The following is a 19588-nucleotide window of genomic DNA, read 5'->3' on the forward strand; positions in this document are numbered from 1 at the left end:
TTTTTTTCACATGTAGTTGTTTCCCCCCCCTCGTATTTCAGCGGAAATTACTTGTTTATGTGTTACACAGCAATCTTTTTAGGGGGAAACTGCATAAAAAGGGACACGGACGCATTTGTGCTTTAAAAGAGTTCTTCCCAGCTTTGGTGTACACACGTTTGCAGAAAACATGGCCAGGTGTCCTGCTAACAGAATTTTTCTTGGCCTATCTGCATAAAGTAGGAGTGATCCTTTAGTATACAGTTTGTCTTAAGACCAAGTGTATAGTTTGTTTTGTTTAAAAGCGTCTTGTTAATGTGCAGAGTTAATTAAAAAGAGACACAGTAATTGAGAGAGAAATTACGAGTTAATCTGGGTTTATACAGTATATGACAGTAATTTGTGAACTTCCGTTTTAAACAATGGAGTTTATTTGTCAAATAACTTAACTGGTAAAAAATGCACTAAGAAATAAGAGGCGGCTGACACACTTCAGAGATAAATGTCCATTTTATTGTTTTTCCTTCTTTCCCTGTATCATGCACAGTTCAGCTTCCCAGTCCTCTTGATTTCAATGAGCTTTGCTTCAAAAATGAGCAATGTGCCTTAGTCCAAAAACCACAAACAAAAAACAACAAAGCTTCAGCTCCCGCTCAGGGGCCTGGGCACAGCAGCCTCGCCGGCCAGATGGCATGGGCAGCTCTCCTTGTTCATCACTTCTGCTTGCAAGGCTAAAGCAGGTGCCCATTTATTGACATGATGGAGAAAGTGTACTGATGAGATGGAGTCTACAAGTACTCCTGCCCGTCCGTCGTTTTAAAGCAAAAAACTGGATGCCCCAGATCACTCGGAAGCTTTCTCAAAATCCGGACCACACAGACAGCCCAAGACGTTTGATGACCTGGAGGGTACCACACCTCCACCCATCCAAGGATCATAACCAAAGCAGCTGGTCTGGCAGAGAACACAGAAGAAGGCCTCTCAGGCATCTCTTGGCAAATCTGCAGCAAAAAAAAGAGAGACAACATTAATTAGCTGACAACTTGCTTCACTCAGCTTACCGCATGCAGCCTTTGAAAAGAGGAGCAGTTTTCACACCTTATTTATCTAGTGCTCCAGGTTAATTAATTTAAGTAGAAGATTTACAGTGGTGCCTCGAAAGAAGCTGCGCAGCTGTACGAGCGCCGCTGCCACCCGACGGGCTCTGACAGGGATGGGGACGGGACGGGATGGGGCGTGGGGTGGCCTGGCGCCGGGAGGCTGAGCCTGGTCCAGGGCTACGGGGGGCCGCTCCCTTCCTTTCAAATCAAGGGGGTAATGTCGACCCTAAAAAAGTTCCCTGACTCCTGCTCTAACCGTTTGGGCAAAAGAGCTACTGTACAAAGAAGCAGCCTCTTCACCACCAATGGTTAGCAATCTGAATTTCCCGCCTTTCCCCTCTGCCTTTTTCTGTTCGTAAGTCGAACTCGGGTCGCAAGTACTGTAGAAGCAAAATTTTGTGGCCGGAGCTGGTTGTAAGTAGGGATGTTCGTTAAGTCGAGGCATCACTGTATCTCTGACTTTTCAAATGAATTGTCCTCAAGGTAGCATATAAACAATTGTAGCAGTACCCACACAGAAAAACCCTGAAACCTGCACCATTCAGCAGTTCCTTGTTTCCCATCTAATGAATGGGTTCACGGCATGCTTTTCTCCAGGGCTTTGAAAAATTTCCTTTTTTGGACCTTAACTTCCAGATTCCCCTGGCCATCATGACCAACATGATAAAAAACAATGCCAATTTTTTGTCTTGCGTTCTGTTTCATATTTTAAATGTCTCTCCTGCCACAATAGGGAGCTGATTTCCTTTCTCTTATGACTGCTGAGCCACAAAGTGCATAGGTTTGACACTGGGATCCCTCCTAAATCTTTCATAACTTCTTTCTCCCATCATAATTTGTGACTGCACCTATTTGGGATTTGGGTTTAGTGGCAGTCCTAATACTAGAGAGCCACTGAATAAAAATTTGTTAGGCAAATAATCTCCGTGCAACAAATAATCCAAGAAATAATGTAAAGATGCTGTTCATGTTACAGTGGTGTCTCGATTTACGAAATTAATCCATATTGGAACGGTGGCCGTAACTCGAAAATTTTGTAAGTCGAAGCAAAATTTCCCACAGGAATGCATTGAAAACTGATTAATCCATTCCGGCTGTTTTTGGTTCTTATGTCAAGGCGCCGTTCGTAGGTCGAAGCATTAGTTCCCATAGGAACTAATGCAAAGCCAGTTAACCCTTCCTCTACCACTAGGGGGAGAATTTTTCTTCTTTTAACCTAAGATGACAGGTTAAAAAAAGGGCAGGAAAGGAGGGAGGGAACACCTTTTAAACAGAACACCTTTATAACCAAGCACCTTTTAAACCAAGCTAAGCACCTTTTAGGTTAAAAAAATGGCAGGAAAGCAGGGAGGGAAGGAAGGAACAATGGGGAAAAGAGGAAAGAAAGAAAGAAAGAAAGAAAGAAAGAAAGAAAGAAAGAAAGAAAGAAAGAAAGAAAGAAAGAAAGAAAGAAAGAAAGAAAGAAAGAAAGAAGGTAATCACTGGGGCACACAGACCCCTCAGACAAAGATTTGTGCTGTTAAGCACAAAAAGAGAGAAGAGAGAGAGAAGACAATGAGGAGGGAAGAAACTTGAGTCTAAACTCCATTTTAGAGTAAACCAGCCAGACAGCCCCTCACAGAATATTTTCTGATTTTAAAACAGACCTTGGAGCCACGTTTTAAACACATACATTTTAAAACTAAAGAGAGGTCACAGTACACAAACCGTAGAAGCCACAGAATGCAAAAATAAATACTGTAAATAAATTTTACATTTTAAATTTACTGTACAGTCTAATTTGCACATTTAATTTTAATTTAATATTACAGTCTTCTACTGTTCACATTTTAAATCCACACTGCAAGACCCATCAGAGCACAGAAACATAACCCCCACCTAGCCCTACCCCCCATCAAGCTGCAAGAAAACCTGTACAGTAAATACAGTGTACTCACCCAGAACAGGCAGTCTCTCTGTTTTAAAAAAGATTGTCAAAAATCCAAAAATCATTTTTTTAAAAAAAGCCAAAACAAAATACAGTCCGTACAGTACAGTACCAGGCAGTCTGAAGACTCTGTATCCACTCTCTAACCGCTGGGACAAGCAAGGTAGCAGACAAGTAGCCTCTTCGCTGGCCAACGGTTAACTGAAAGTTCAAATTTTGTGCTTTCCCTGCTTCCCCCGTGGTTTTTGTTTGTCTGTAAGTCGAGGCTCCAGCCGCAAGCCGAAGCAAAATTTTGCGGCCGGAGTTTTTCGTAAGTCAAAATTTTCGTAAGTTGAGGCACCACTGTATTTTGATTACTATATGACATAGGGATGGTTGTATTTTAAATGTCTGCAAGGAACAATGTGAGGTCATGTGAGTAGAAGTAATCTGTGGGGATTTAATATGTTGCTTGTATAGGGTAGAATAAATAGGGAACATTATTTCAGGAAAAAGATGCTTATTATGAAAGATGCAGAGATATGGCTAGGGTGCTAAATGCTCACTCATGCCCTATAGAGAGTTTAAAACCAAGAAAGACAGGAGGGCATTATCCTGAAATTATCAATTACATAAAAAAGAAGCAGATTACATAAGAGAAAGTCATACTTCATGTAACTCTTGCTGTAACTAATGCACCCTGTGGACTCAGGATTTGGGGTTGTGCACTTACTCCTTTTGCTTCCTGTGAGTCAGCCTCACTGAAGCATTATTCCACCATTGCAAAATGTTCTTTGTTCTGGTATATTAAAAATGCATGGATTCAGAAAGTAGAGTTTAAAGAGCCAAAGATCAATTGAATGTGAATTGTACTAAGATGAGAGGGGGTAGGAGACACTATTAAATTGTTGTTTAATAGTTGCTGTATTTGGCTGAATGAAACTCTATTTCTGGGACATTTCTGGCATTTCTGGGACATCCTTGAAGTCAAGATGGTGTATAGGCATGCCACTTTAAAATTCAATCAAATTAAGGCATGTTTAGACAGAACAAATGAAAATATAAATTAATAAAGGAACACTGCAGTAGAATAACCTAGGAAACAAAGAGCATAAATATGAAGTACTGCTCCTCAAAGGGACAAGATTACAAAGGACAAAAACAAGTCTAAATGGCAAACTTTTCAGGAACTTATAGAATTATTTATTTATTTATCCAGCAACATTCACGAACAGAGGCCAGAATCCTATGATTTGTTGCTTGGCCGTTAAATGCTATAGCATAAATTGCAGTGGCAAAATGCTACTAGTTAACAAGTCACTGTATGGATCCCTCATTATGTACCAATAGTGTGAGCTGGGGCATGATGAGGGGTCTAAGCAATTACTTGTTAACTAGTGGCAATTAACTGTTGCAATTTATTCCACTGCATTTAGATATAACTAATCAAGTGAATTACAGACCCTTTCTTGGATGTGCTCCTTAATATAGTGGAGGGGTTTGAATGTGTCAGTGAAGCTGAGAGCAATATCGTCAAGAGGCCAGACTCCATTCAAAGTCTGGACTCCTAACAGAGTTACCCAAGGCTGAAAGGCAACAGCTGAGGCACCACACTAAGATGCAACCACTCTTTTCAGGAATAACAGCCCCATCAGCAGAAAAGAAGGAATAGTAGCAATGGTGATGGGCGTGAAGAAACTTCTGGACAGTAACTTCTGGGCATCAGAGGTAGCTAAATGCAACACTGGTGGAGAAGGCAACAGTAGTGACACTCAAGCTAACTTTAGTTAGTACTATGCAGAAGGTGGCAATGGTAAACCACTATTTAACTTTCTTTACCATGAAAATCTTATGATGAGACAGTCCAGAATGAAACAAGAGATACTGCTGGAAGAGGAGACTGCTAGGTTGGAGAGTACTCAATCAGCTACTGGGGAAGAGCAAAGAAGAAGCATGAATAGTTCTGTTGCTAATGACACAACTAGAGTAAAGCTGAAATAATGTCTAGGGGTTGACATGTACAGATTTGAAAGGAAAGTCCAATGCTGCTGTGGGTTCTTCGGAAAATTGCGGCAGTTCCTCTGTTTTAGCGGGAAGAAAGGACGGAGACCTTTTAAAATCTTACTCAATTCCAACTTTATTAACTGGTGGTGTCTCAACTGTGACACTGAATGGACCAAAACATGACAGATCAGGTAACTATCCATAACTTGACAACATTGATTGTTCTTGTAAACGAAGGTGATTTACTGCAGAGCTGGACCAAACCCTTCGTGATCTGTAATCTTGCAATGGGGAGCACTCCGCATCGCACAAACCATTCCACAGCATGGGTGACGCGCCCAGTCGCCCTCCTTCGGTGGGGTGTTGTAGATTGGGTCTGGACGTATCACTTTCCTCACTATCCATTCCTGCGTTTCAAACACAGTCTCTCCTCCTCCTTTTGTCTCCGGGTCAGGTAACAAGCCTCCAACTCTTAGATTAGGAAAATCTTTAAGAAGATCCTGCGCCTTCTCATAGTCTAGCTTGCTCTTTTCTTTCTCCGCCTGGGCATTGCTCTCCTTTCTCTCCTCTAATCTACTCCTGAACCTCCTTTCTCCCCCTTCTTTTATATCCTCCTCCCACATAGAAAGAAAGAAAGAAAGAAAGAAAGAAAGAAAGAAAGAAAGAAAGAAAGAAGAGCTTTCTTTCTTTCTTTCCCTCCCTTCCTCCACCAGGCAAACCTCTACCTCCTTTTTCTCCTCTACTAAGGTTTCTTTCATCTCTCCTATCTCACCCCCACAGGCTCCTTTTTCCTCTTTGGGTGTTTCTATCAGTGAGGACGGCTCACTTGCCTCCTGCTTTCCTTCACAGCTGCACAACACATGCAATTGGAACATGGACCATAAAAAGTAAGAATCAAGGTAAACTGGAAACTGCAAAGGAAGAAATTGAACATATAAACATTGCAGCACTTGGTGTCAGTGAACTGAAGTGGACTGGAATGGGATATTTCAGTCAATCAACTACAGAGTGTTATTCACTGGAAATGACACTCAGAAGAGGAGTGGCTATAAAATTTATCACAAACCAAAACAAGACATGCTTTTAATCAAGGGTGACTGAACGTGTTAGTAGGAAACAAAGCAGAAACAAATGCTGGAAAATTCTAGGGTACAGAAATGAAGCAGGAGAACAACTCCTGGAGTTCTGAAAAGTCAGCCATCTGTTTATGGCAAATGCATGCTTCAAGGAACTGAACAGATGACTACACATGTGGATATTAGATAGTGAATATAGAAATCAAATAGACGATGTAATTGGAAGCAGGAGATGGATAAGCTGCATCTTCTCTGACAAAACAAGACCAGGAGCAGACTGTGGTACCGATCATAAATTGTTAGTATCCAACATTAGAGTAAAGCTGAAAAAGCAAAAAGCAAAAGCAAAGTGTGCTGCTTATATAGCGCGTCAAGCACTCTGAGCGGTTTACAAGATTTATGTAGGCTACACACTGCCCCCCAGGAAACTGGGTACTAATTTTACAGAGCTTGGAAGGAAAGAAGGCTGAGTCAACCTTGAGCCGCCTACCTGGGATTGAGCCCGGGGTCATGAGCACAGTTTTGACTGCAGGACAGCAGCTTAACCACTGTGCCACCAGGCTCTAACAACAAAAGAACCATAGTGCCAAGATATAATTTAAATAAAATTGTTACTGTTGGGTAACAGCCTAGTCTCCATATTATTTTACCCAGGCTTAATGCTCTGGAGAGGACACTCCAGCTTCACATACAGTGTTGAAACAACACGGGAAGTAGCAGTTACCGGTTATAAGTCTTTGCTCGACTGGCGTAGAGCATGACGCCAGGGGCTACTTCTGAAGGTGGGTGAAGTTACTGCACATCACTAGGTAGCTACCGCCCGCCTTAAGCTGGGCAGTCCCCAGCCAGTAAGGTGCTACCTCACCACAGTCTGTTAACCTCAAGGGGTGCTTGGGGTTTAGGGTGAAACCTGACAAGCAGATCGATAACCCTGCACCATGCAACAATCGTAAGAAAACTTCTGCCCTAAATTTAGGCACCTGGAATATTCGGACAATGACCCCTGGCTTTTCTGATGACGGCTTTTCTGATGACCTGCAGGAAATAGACAACATGTGCAAGACAGCTGTCATCGACATGGAACTGAGTAGACTGTAGATGGACATTGTTGCCCTGCAAGAGATGAGATTGCCAGACTCGGGATCTGTCAAAGAAAAAAACTTCTCATTCTCCTGGCAGAGAAAACCATTGAATGAGACCAGGAAATATGGTGTTGGCTTTGCAGTCAGAAATACTCTGCTGAGTTCCATTGTTCCACCTTCTGTGGGGAGTGAAAGAATCCTGTCTCTGCAGCTCCACACATCAGCGGGACTGGTCACCCTCATTAGTGCATATGCACAACACTGTCCTCCACAACAGAAGTGAAAGACAAATTCTACAATGATCCAGGACTGGCTGATGCAAATGTACCTGAACAATGGGAACTTTTCAAGAACGCTGTGTATAACTGTCACGTTCCCGGGGGTTACAACAGCCGAAGTCCGATAAACCAGTCCAGGGTCAAGAATACCAAGAATGCAAAGCCAATGTCCATAAATCAACTCACAGAAGGAAGTCCAGCGTCAAAGTCCAGAGTCCGATACACAGCGTAGTCCAGGGTCAGAGTCCAAAGTCCAATACCAGCGTAGTCCAGGGTCAGAGTCCAGAGTCAGGAACACGGTTCAAGAAACGTGGATGCAAGCCAAGGTTTCGACTCTTTGCTTCCACAGAATTTCTGGCTTTACTGTTTTATAGTAAAACAGCTCCTTGAGCTGCTGGAAAGCTTTCTATCCTGTCAATACTCAGGACTAGATGAACGTAGGTTTCTGTGGACAGCCTTAGAGCGATCCTCTGATCTCCTTGTCCTAAGTCTTTCCCGAAGCCTGGCCCGAAGCTTGTCTGCTGTGGAAGGAGAATTTGGAGGCGGTTCAGGTGTTTCTGATCTCTCAGCATTCTCTTCAGCCTCAGTTAACCCTTCTGGTTCCAGGTCTTCGGATGCACTCATGACAATACCACCACCTTGTCCACATTTGGCAAGAAGACCAAAAAGACAGCCGACTGGTTTGAAGCCCATTCGGAGGAATTGATTCCAGCCGTCGAGGAAAAGAGGAAAGCTCTGGCAGCATACAAAGCCTGTCCTAGCAAGTACAGCTTACAGGCTCTTTGAGCTGCTCATAGCCAAGTCCAGGAAATGTTCCAACGATTATTGGCTTCAGCTCTGCTCTCAGATACAGATAGCAGCAGGTAACATCAAAGGAATGTATGATGGTATCAAGCAGGCTTTAGGTCCAATATAGAAGAAATCTGCTCCTTTCAAATCTGCTACAAGAGTGATAATCCAGGACCAAGCATAGCAGATGGAACACTGGGTGCAGCACTACTCTGAGCTATATTCCAGAGAGAATATAGTAACCAAACAAGTATTAAATGACATTTACTGCCTGCCTGTCTTGGAAGAGTTTGACAGCGAACCAACTTTAGCAGAAATAAAAGCGGCCTTGGATTCCCTTCGCCTCTGGCAAGGCACCTGGAAAGGATAACATCCCTGTTGAAGTGGTGAAGTGCTGTAAAGAGATCATCACCACTGAACTGTATGAAGTCTTTCGTCTTTGCTGGAGGGAAGGTGGAGTACCACAGGACATGAAGGATGCAAACATCATCACATTGTATAAGAACAAAGGAGACAGGGGCGAGTACAATAACTGCCATGGCATCTCTCTTTTCAGCGTTGTAGGGAAGCTGCTTGCCCATGTTGTACTGAAGAGATTCCAGGTGCTTGCAGACAAGAGTCTATCCAGAATCACAGTGTGGATTTCAAGCTAACAGATCCACCACTGACATGGTATTCTCCCTCTGACAGTTGCAGGAGAATTGCAGGGAACAACAACAGCCACTCTTTGTGTCCTTCATAGATCTCACAAAGGCCTTTGATTTGGTTAGCAGGGATGGCCTTTTTAAAATCCTTCCCAAGACTGGATTTCCACCTCGGCTCCTTAAGATAATCAGGTCCTTTTGTGAGGGAATGAAGGACACTGTAGTTTTTGATGGCTCAACATCAGATCCCTTTGACATCCAAAGTGAAGTGAAACAGGGCTGTGTCCTCGCGCTGACCCTGTTTGGGATCTTTTTTGCTATCATGCTGAAGCAGGCCTTTGGAATTGCAACAGAAGGTGTCTATCTCCGGACTAGATCAGATGGAAAATTCTTTAATCTCTCTAGATTGAGAGCACAGACCAAAGTCCAACTGAAATGCATGCTGGACTTTCTCTTCGCCGACGATGCAGCTATTATTGCCCACTCTGCTGAAGACCTCCAACAACTCATGAATCGTTTTAACAAGGCCTGCCAAGACTTTGGACCAACAATCAGCCTGAAGAAAACACAAGTCATGAGCCAGGGCATGGACTCACCTCCTTCTATTACCATCTCCATGCAACAACTGGAGGTTGTTCATGAATTTGTGTACCTTGGCTCAACAATCTCTGACACTCTCTCCTTAAATGTCGAGATGGATAAACGCATTGGTAAAGCAGCTACCATGTTCTGAAGATTCACAAAGAGAGTATGGCTCAATAAGAAGCTGATGGCATAGACCAAGGTCCAGGTCTATAGAGCCTGTGTCCTGAGCACACTCCTGTATTGCAGTGAGTCCCGGACCCTTTGTGCATGGCAGAAGAGGAAGCTGAACATCTTCCATATGCGTTGTCTCTGACGCATTTTTGGTATTACCTGGCAGGACAAAGTTCCAAATAGAGTAGTCCTAGATCGAGCTAGAATTTTTAGCATGTATATATTACTGAAAAATGACGTCTACATTGGCTTGCGCATGTTGTGAAAATGGCTGATAGTCAGATTCCAAAAGATCTCCTGTCCATACATTAGAATTAGTGCAGGGAAATTACCCCAGAGGGAAACGACAGCTGCGATACAAGGATATCTGCAAGTGGGATCTGAAGGCCTTGGGAATGGACCTCCACAGATGGGAAACCCTGACATCTGAGCATTCAGCCTGGAGGCAGGGGGTGCAGCATGGCCTCTTCCAATTTGAAGAGACCCTTGTGTAGCAGGCCAAGGCAAAGAGGAAGTCACAAAAGCAGCAAAATCAGGGAGCTGGAAAGGGGACAGATTATATTTGCCTTCAGTGTGGGAGGGATTGTCTTTCTCGAATTGGCCTTCTCAGCCACACTAGACACTGTTCCAAGTCCTCCATACAGAGCACATTACCATAGTCTCTCGAGACTGATGGATGCCTAATCAATATATGCAAGACTACGTATGTACACAATTTAATTCAAACATGTGCAGATTTGTTTGTTGTTTATTCATAGGTTTAATGTCTTATTCATAGGTTACCTTTCTCCCAATAAAGGGATTCAAGATACACATGGTTTCTCTACTTGCAGCAAGGCAAACATTCCCTATTAGGCAATGAAGTAACCACTGTGTGCAGCAGATCCAGGATGAGAGAAAGGTAGGTGTGGTAGAGCCACAACTAACCCTTTTGACACTGAGATACCCACTGTGGCCTGAAGCATGAGCAAAAGCCCCCCCCCCTTAAAAAAGGAGATGTACATGCTGTGCCCACACACCCTGAAAGCAGGAACTTCATGTTTAAGAAAAAAGGGAATGCAACTCGGACTGTGAAGTGTTGTTCCTTATTTTCCCAACACTCACAATTAGCTTCACCTCTAGATTCCAGTGCCTGCCCTCAGCAAACCCCCTGCTGCTCCACCCTACTTACAGCCCTGCCCAGGGCAGTTTCCTCACTGGTCTTTTTTATGAACTCTTCATTATTTTGTGTTGGGAAGGGGGAAGAAAAGCTGTGCATGCCACACACTCCTTCCTTGTTGCAGCTTAGAAGAGGCTTTTTCCATTGCCACTGTTGAAGCAACATTAGTAGCCGCCGTGGGTCCTTTTAGGGAGAAAGACAAAATAAAAATATTTTAAACAAACAAACAAAAATTGAAAAATTTCCCAGTCAGTTCCTGTGCATTCTGTAAAATGTATTGGGGAAAAGACTAGGAAGGGCCACCATCTTGTCCTTCTCCTCAAGAAATAAAACATATTAATCCAGCCCTGTGTAAAGCAAAATAAAGATTGTACATCCATCACCATTAATAAAACTGGATCTCAGAACCGAGCAATTGAAGCTGAAGGGCAGACAAGAAATGGCAAGGAGAAATACTTCTTCACACAAATTGGATTTAAACTGATGGGTCTAGCAATGCAATAATGAGAGATTAATAATCTAATTGTTACTCACTTCTAGGGTGAGACTTTATCAGAGAGGACATGCGTCACTATAAAGGGTAGACAAAAGGGTGTGTATTTGCATTAAAACTGCATATAGGTTAAGACAATGTCTGGGCGACTTGGTTGCCTGCTGAGTCTCCAGATGCTCATTATGTCTCTGATCTCTTTTTATGCTTCTTTGTCTTTAAAACAGCCCAGGGACTGGGTAGTCCTTCAATGGGAAGACAATTTCAAAAGGGAGATAGTTCTCTGGCAGTCCTTCAAATTAATTTTTTTTCTGCTAAGGAAGAACAAATGACCATCTTAGTCCCAGCTAGGCCTGCTGGATCAATTGCGTAGAAATTGTTTTTAAGACAAATTGTCAGAGAATTCTCAAACTAGATGTTATCAGTCAGTCACAGCCTGGGAAGCTTGGCACCCAAATGCTTTGGTTCACCCTGCCATAAATCTGTTTATACACAGAGCTTCTTATCTGAGGCTTTTATCCAGGTGCCCCTTATTCTGAAGTAAAACAGAGTGTAATAAGGTAGAAAACCTAATCCATAGTGATCTCATGTTTTTTTAAATACCTTTCCCAGGGACGTGGTGGCGCTGCGGGCTAAACCACAGAAGCCTGTGCTGCAGGGTCAGAAGACCAAGCAGTCATAAGATCGAATCCACGCGACGGAGTGAGCTCCCGTCGCTTGTTCCAGCTCCCGCCAACCTAGCGGTTCGAAAGCATGCAAATGCAAGTAGATAAATAGGGACCACTTTGGTGGGAAGGTAACAGCCTTCTGTGTCTAAGTCGCACTGGCCATGTGACCACGGAAGATTGTCTTCGGACAAACGCTGGCTCTATGGCTTGGAAACGGGGATGAGCACCGCCCCCTAGAGTCGAACACAACTGGACAAAAATTGTCAAGGGGAACCTTTACCTTTACCTTTCCCAGAAAGCCTCAACTTAATGTCATTTGGTCCTTAGGTAAAGATCTTTGTTGTGTTAAACTGCTGTCAAGTCAGAATTGACTTATAGTGACCTGTTTTCATCCCTTATGAATACACAGTGGAAGTGAAGAACAGATTTAAGGAACTAGATTTGGTGGACAGAGTGCCTGAAGAACTATGGATCAATGCTCGAAACATTGTACAGGACGCAGCAACAAAAAACATCCCAATGAAAAGGAAATGCAAGAAAGCAAAGTGACCGACCAATGAGACCTTACAAAGAGGGAAATAAAATGCAAGGGAGATAGGGAAAGTTACAGAAAATTGAATGCTGACTTCCAAAGAATATCAAGGAGAGACAAGAGGACCTCCTTAAATGAATAGTGAAAAGATATAGAGGAAAATAATAGAAAGGGAAAAACCAGAGATCTGTTCAAGAAAATTGGAGACATTAAAGGAACCTTTCGTGCAAAGATGGATATGACAAAGGACAAAAATGGTAGGGACCTCACAGAAGCAGAAGACATCAAGAAGAGGTGGCAAGAATACATGGAGGAATTATACCAGAAAGCTCTGGATGTCCTGGACAACCCAGATATTGTGGTTGCTGACCTTGAGCCAGACATCCTGGAGAGCGAAGTCAAGTAGGCCTTAGAAAGCATGGCTAACAACAAGGCCAGTGGAGGTGATGGCATTCCAGTTGAATTATTTAAAATATTAAAAGATGATGCTGTTAAGGTGCTACCCTCAATATGCCAGAAAGTTTGGAAAACCAGCAGTGGCCAGAGGATTGGAAAAGATCAGTCTTCATCCCAATCCCAAAGAAGTGCAGTGCCAAAGAATGCTCCAACTACCGTACAATTGCACTCATTTCACACACTAGCAAGGTTATGCTCAAAATCCTACAAGGTAGGCTTCAGCAGTTCAAACGCCTCATTGTGACACCAGAACTTACAAGTCAACTTACCTGGTGGACATTCCTTCCACATCTAGCAGTGGGCAGATCATTCAAGCCTTTGTAGTTCTCAGTACAGGTCACCACCGATGCCAGCCCTTTGGAATGGGGAGCCCACTGTGAAGAACTGGAAATGTGGCCTGTGGACAAAAAAAAGAAAGGTTATTACATATAAATCGTCTCGAACTGTTAGCGATAATAAAAGCCTTTCGAGCCTTCTTAGCACGCATCAAAGGACAAGCAGTACAGTTTGTCACAGACAACACCACGGCTACGTACTACGTGAACAAACAGGGAGGCACCCATTCCCTCTCACTTCTGTACCTTATCATATACCTATAGTAATGGTGTTATCTCCATCAAATTTTCCCAGTGCCTATTCACATTTCTACAGAAGAAAATTACATAGCGGATCAACTAAGCTGGCTTCCCTGTGAGCAAGGAGCAGTTAGTGTGCCGTCTTCTGAGATATCCATCACTGAGGAAGAACACGGCTGTATAGAGGGGGTGTTGGTGGAAATAGACCAAGAGGGGATAGAGAGGAAATTGGCGTTGGAGGTGTGTCTAGCCAATGACAAAGGGGAGGAACTGGACCTAATTGTGTGGGAGGAGGTGTTAAAAGAGGGAGAAAGCGCGCACGTTTTCAATGTAACGGACGAGCCGAAAGGAGGGAGGAGGGATCAGGCAGTCCAGACAGAGGGAGAAGGTGAACGGAAAAATGTATTCGGACTGTTGAAAGAATTCCCTAACCTACGCACAGGGGGAGGTCTGCTGCCTGATCCAGAAGTGAAAGGCGTAGCACAGGACAACCTCGAACCACTGGAATGGATGGTGGTTGTTTATCCTCGCAACCAGCGTGGGGGGCGGAAGGTGATTTGTCCCAATCCCTCTTTACTCCGGCAACAATGCGAGGGGGATTGGGTGAGACGCCCCTGCTGCGGCACGGTGTGTGCAGTGCGAAGCACTCCTCTGAGGCCCATGACGGACAGGGAGCGGTTTGGGCCAGCCCCGATGTGAGAAGTGACTGGAGAACTCCCAATGTTAGAGTGAGAAGTTACAAGGTTTTGCCTGATTTAGGTTTAATTGATCCATTTGACGCTGTAGAGTTAGAGGAGTTGAAGAATAAAGGGAATCCTGTTAAAAATTCAAAACAGCCTCCGTCTCTCTTTCCCGTGCAAACTTGGGGACCATCCGTGGAAGGAGATGAACCGGATCACATTCCCACACAAACACGCGAATGGACTTTAGATGATCACGTATTCTGGACCATTTATTGTTGATGGGGACACCCAACCATAGATCTCTTTGCATCAGAACACAACACGAAGTGTCAGAGATACAGCTCCCGAGCCAGCATCGACCTCAAATGACTGGGCGATGCTTTCATGATAGACTGGAGAGGAGAACTACAATATATGTTCCCTTCAATCCCTCTGATCCAAAGATCCATCATTCAAATCCGACAATACCGAACAGATGCCATAATCATTGCTCCATGGTGGCCACGTCAACCGTGGTTCACCCATCTGAGGTCAATGGCAATGGACATATTCCACCTACCATCAATACCCAACCTTTTGATAAACCTTTATTAGGTTCAAAAGAACAAATTGTTAAGAAAATGTATAACTATATGTTGGAAATTAAGATGCAAGATGAAATGGTTAAGGAATGTATGATTAAGTGGGCACAAAATATAGGGCATAATATTGATATTGATCAATATGGCAAAATAACATAAAGCTTACAAGATCGGTGAACTTTAAAGAGAATATATATAAGATGTTTTATAGGTGGCACATGACCCCAGAAAAATTGTCAAAGATGTATCAAATAAGTGTTGGAAATGTGAAACACAAGTGGGAAGCTATTATCATATGTGGTGGTCATGTGGAGTAGCGAAACAATACTGGAAAAGAGTGCATGCTATGTTGGAACAAATATTGCTCTGTAAGGTGCCATTAACCCCAGAACTATTTTTATTGAGTATGATACCTGAAAATATAGATAAGTCAAAGGATTATATAGTTATATACACAGTTATGGCAGCCAGAATTCTATATGCTAAAAATTGGAAAAGACCAACGGTACCGAAACAAGATCTTATTAAAAAGATACGGGAAATAGCCGAAATGGACATTTTATCAGAAGTCATGAAGGACTATCCCTTGCAAAAGGCAACAGAAAGATGGGATCTATTTAACAAGTGGACTGAATCAACAGGCAGCTTGTGAATAGCATATATTGAAATGAGAACTCAATCTAGAAGGCAGAAATAATAATATAATTTATTGTCATTGTAAGTATATACACATACAACGAAATTCACATACAACGAAAAGAGTAAATAGAATAACTTAAAATCTTGATATGGCAATAGGTACAGAATGGATGGAAGTACATATGTTATTGTCTCCCCTCTTCCTCATCAATTCCAGTTCCCTTTTCCTTTCTGTCATCCCTTATATTAAAAAATAAAAAATTATATAAAAAAAATACCCAACCTCCCATCTCAGAACAACGGAGCGATCTCCCATCCTGAGATCCAATCTCTGAATATGACAGCCTGGAGGATACTCCTGCCTTCCAAAGCATATTAGACCAAGCTTGAAAGCCATCTACCCAAAGACTCTATGAAAATAATTGGAAATTGTTCAAGGCATTTACAGCGCCACGAAACCTGATTGCAGCTCCAACTTCTCTTAAAACAATACTTACCTTCATTCTACACCTCTTTAATCTGGGACTCTCACACTCAACCTAGAAAGTCTATATATCAGCTATTGTGGCCCATCAACCACCCCATTCACAATCAGCGAAACTTTTTTCACACCCAACTTTAAAAAATATTCGACCTCCAAGACAAACAAATTGTATCCCAATGGTCATTACAATTAGTACCCAATTCTCTCACTAAACCACCTTTCGAACCAATGGCTATGTGTAATGAAAAGCTATTGTCTCTGAAGACAGTCTTTCTGGTGGCAATAATATCTGCCAAATGTGTCAGTGAATTCACAGCTCTTCTGTCAGACCAACCATACCTGCAGTTCCATCTAGACAAAGTCACCATGTATTTTGATGTGCGATTCCTGCCTAAGATTGTCTCTGATTTCCACCGGAATCAACCTTTAATTTTACCAACTTTATTCCCTTCTCCTTCTACATCCATCAAGCGCATGCTCCATATGGTGGATGTCTGAAGGTCTTTAGTCTTTTATATCTACAGGACAAATGCATTTAGGAAGTCTCCAAGACTTTTCCTTTGTTTCCAAGGTCCTCACAAGAGTGCTCCAGCTCAGACCATCTCTCACGGGATAGTTCAGACTATTTCACTGGCCCATAAACTTTCAGGCAAATCACCCCCTCAACACTTAAAGGCTCGTTCCACCAGAGCATTATCAACATCCACTGCTCTACACCGTGGAATAGAACTACCTAATATCTGCCGAGTAGCGACTCGGTCCAATCCATCAACCTTTGTCAAACATTATCGCCTTGATGTCAGAGCAAAGAATGATGCTGCATTTAGCACAGCGATCCTGACATCTCTTCTACCGTGACGTCCCACCTACAGAGGCCACCTACCTGTAACCATGGTTCTTCTAGTGGTCCTCTGTGAATTCACACATCCCCCCTTCCTCCCCTCTGTCCGTCACATTGTCTTTTATATACACTACTACTTTGACAGCGGCGAATTTTTGGAAGGAACTGAGGGGAAGTTTGGAGAGAGGAGCATGCGCTCAACAGGGGGATGTCTTATTGTCAAATCTCTTTTAAGCTCTAGAAACTTCTGAAACGTCCTGCGCAGGCGCAGAACAACCCACTTGTGTGCATTCACAGAGGACCACTAGAAGAACTATGGCTACAGGTAGATAACCTCTCTTTTTTTGCACTTTCTGGGGAGATCAAACTCCAAAAGGATCTGTCTAATTACTATTGGAAATAAGATGGGTGGATTAAAACAATGTTGATTTGTTCCAGCAAGGCAGACTTAATATTCTTAAGTTCTTTATAGCTGACCTTACATGAACCTCAGCAGACTACCATGTGAGAAAGGAGTAGGTCATAAATGTTTCTTGCCTTGTAAATAATTTAGCAACATGAACTGACTAATCTAAAATCAATATATAAATAATTATGATTTTCAGTTTAATTTTTCAGCCAGTAAAACAAACCTTCAGAAGATAAGGACAAAAATAATCTATCTTCATAAAAAGATTAAAAGGAGAAAAAAAATACATTCTGCACACAAAGGCTTGAAAAAAATGGTATGTTCTTTTGCAGTTAACATAGAAAGAATTAATGAATGAAAAAAAGAAAATAGAACAAAAATCTTTATTTCCCTTGTTTGTTTGTGTAAAATTGGCTTTTCTAATCTACTACCTCCATTAAAAACAAACAAATGTAAAAATCAGTTAGGAAAATACCCAATGACAAATATTTGATATTTCTGCACATGGTAAGAATATGCAAGTGAATGATGCTGAGTGGCTGAGAGACAACACGTGACATTTCTTGCTACTGCGCAGACAGCCAGAAGTTTCAGGAAGAGAGAGTCAAAGTCAGTCAGAGTCAGTGTGAGTGTCCGAACAGACTTTGTTAAGCTTCTTCCAGTCATCTTATAAAGTGTTGTCACAGAGAAACTTTAAATAAATATTTGATGCCCTTGAGGGTTTTAAATTTTGTTATGTCTTGGTGGTCCATGGCACCAAAAGATGTTTAATGGGTGCCCATGGTAGAGAAAAGGTTAAGAACTGCTGAGTTAACTAATTGAGGATCGAACTTTTGACACAGATTATATTACTACAATACTGGTATTTGAACACAATGTAAAGATCACTGCTAAAAAAATCTGGGACGTTACTCCTGGAGCTTGGTGTCTTGGCTAATTCTATGAAGCCAAGTCTCAAGCAATAATAAACTGAGAGTTTATTGGAGGAAAGGGCAACAGGTTTATTCAGGTAAAACAAGTGTGCGCTCGGGTGCCCAGCTGGGTGGGGAACCAGAGATCAACAGGTTTCAAGTTTTTATACCGTTCTGGGGAAAAAAAAAGAACAAAAGTATACCTTGACACCAGATCCCTCACCATGCTGATTAATGTGCTGGTAGTCTTGAGATTAGACTACTGCAATGCCCTCTACGTGGGGCTTCTCTTGGGACTGGTACGGAGATTACAACAGGTCCAGAACATGGCAGCCAGATTGCTGAGTGGAGTTAGAAAATACGAACGTATTTTCCCTACCTTGGCTGCTTTGCACTGGTTACCTATTCGCTTCTGTCCCAGTTTCAAGGTGATGGTATGTATTAACCTAGAAGGCCTTAAACGGTCTGGGACCTCGATATCTGGCAGAGCGCCTCCTTCCAGTTAGATCTGCCGGTCCAGTAAGGTTGTCACATGCAGGGCACCTGAGAGTTTTGACCCCGAGAGAGACCTGGAAAACAACCACAGAAATCGGGCCTTCTTGGCAGTTGCCCCAAAAATTGTGGAATAGCCTCCCACCCAAAGTCCACCTGGCTCCCTCACTAAGCACTTTGAAAAGTTATTGAAGATCTGAATGTTCAGACTGGCTTTCCTGGAGTAAACTAACGATGCAATAGTATCTCCAATAATGCACTAATGTACAGTATATGCTGCCATATTTTATTCTATTAATGGTATGTATGGTATGTTTTTTACTTTGTCCTTCACTTTTTTTTTTTTTTGGACTTATACAAGTGCTCTCCGGGCGGTTTACAATTTCATTATACAGGCTACACATTGCCCCCCAGCAAGCTGGGTACTCATTTTACCGACCTCGGAAGGATGGAAGGCTGAGTCAACCTTGAGCCGGCTACCTTATTCATAATTTTAATTTGCACTTTAACTCCGATATTGTATTGTATTGTTTTGTTATTTATGGTTTTGTTATTGTTGTAAACTGCCCAGAGAAGACCTGGCTGCCAGATGGGTGGTATATAAATCAAATAAATAAATCGATCCTTGAGGAATATATGCACTGGTTACAATTTCTCGCATTTCAGCAAAGCCCATGCGCAGGTCTGCAAGGATGGTTGGGTTTTGTTTCTTCCCTGAGTTTTGCTTCTTCCTTGAGGAATGTTGAGTATTGCTTCCTCCTTACAGGGTCACAAACAATGTTATAGCCATGGTCCCATAATATATTTGCAAATTGGTTGGTTAAGAGCAAAAAAAGAAAAAAAGAAAAAAGTTCACGGGCTGGGCCCAGCACCCCCAAATAGCCACCCTTGTCCTATGCTTTGCCAGCCCTGCTTAAACCCACTCTAGCAAGGGGGTTTGGAGGAGGAGGAGGGGGGGGGCCGAGCCCTCACCAAAGAGAGCGCCCCCATTTTCTCTCTCTCATTCTCTCTCTCTTCCCCCCCCCCCTTGCCCCGCGCTCGCCTGCCTGCCCGC

The 19588-nt window shown here is 42.7% G+C and overlaps 1 long non-coding RNA gene across 1 annotated transcript; it reads right to left on the reverse strand.

Annotated features, from left to right (window-relative positions):
- Nucleotides 1-470: 470 nt before the first annotated feature.
- Nucleotides 471-19579, reverse strand: LOC140702165 (uncharacterized). Its single transcript, XR_013538557.1, has 2 exons — nucleotides 13189-19579; nucleotides 471-10956 (listed from the first exon to the last, which is right to left on the reverse strand). It is a non-coding gene; the product is annotated as an uncharacterized LOC140702165 (long non-coding RNA).
- Nucleotides 19580-19588: the final 9 nt, after the last annotated feature.

This window comes from Pogona vitticeps, chromosome 10 (assembly GCF_051106095.1).
Source record: "Pogona vitticeps strain Pit_001003342236 chromosome 10, PviZW2.1, whole genome shotgun sequence".
Taxonomy (NCBI): domain Eukaryota; kingdom Metazoa; phylum Chordata; class Lepidosauria; order Squamata; family Agamidae; genus Pogona; species Pogona vitticeps.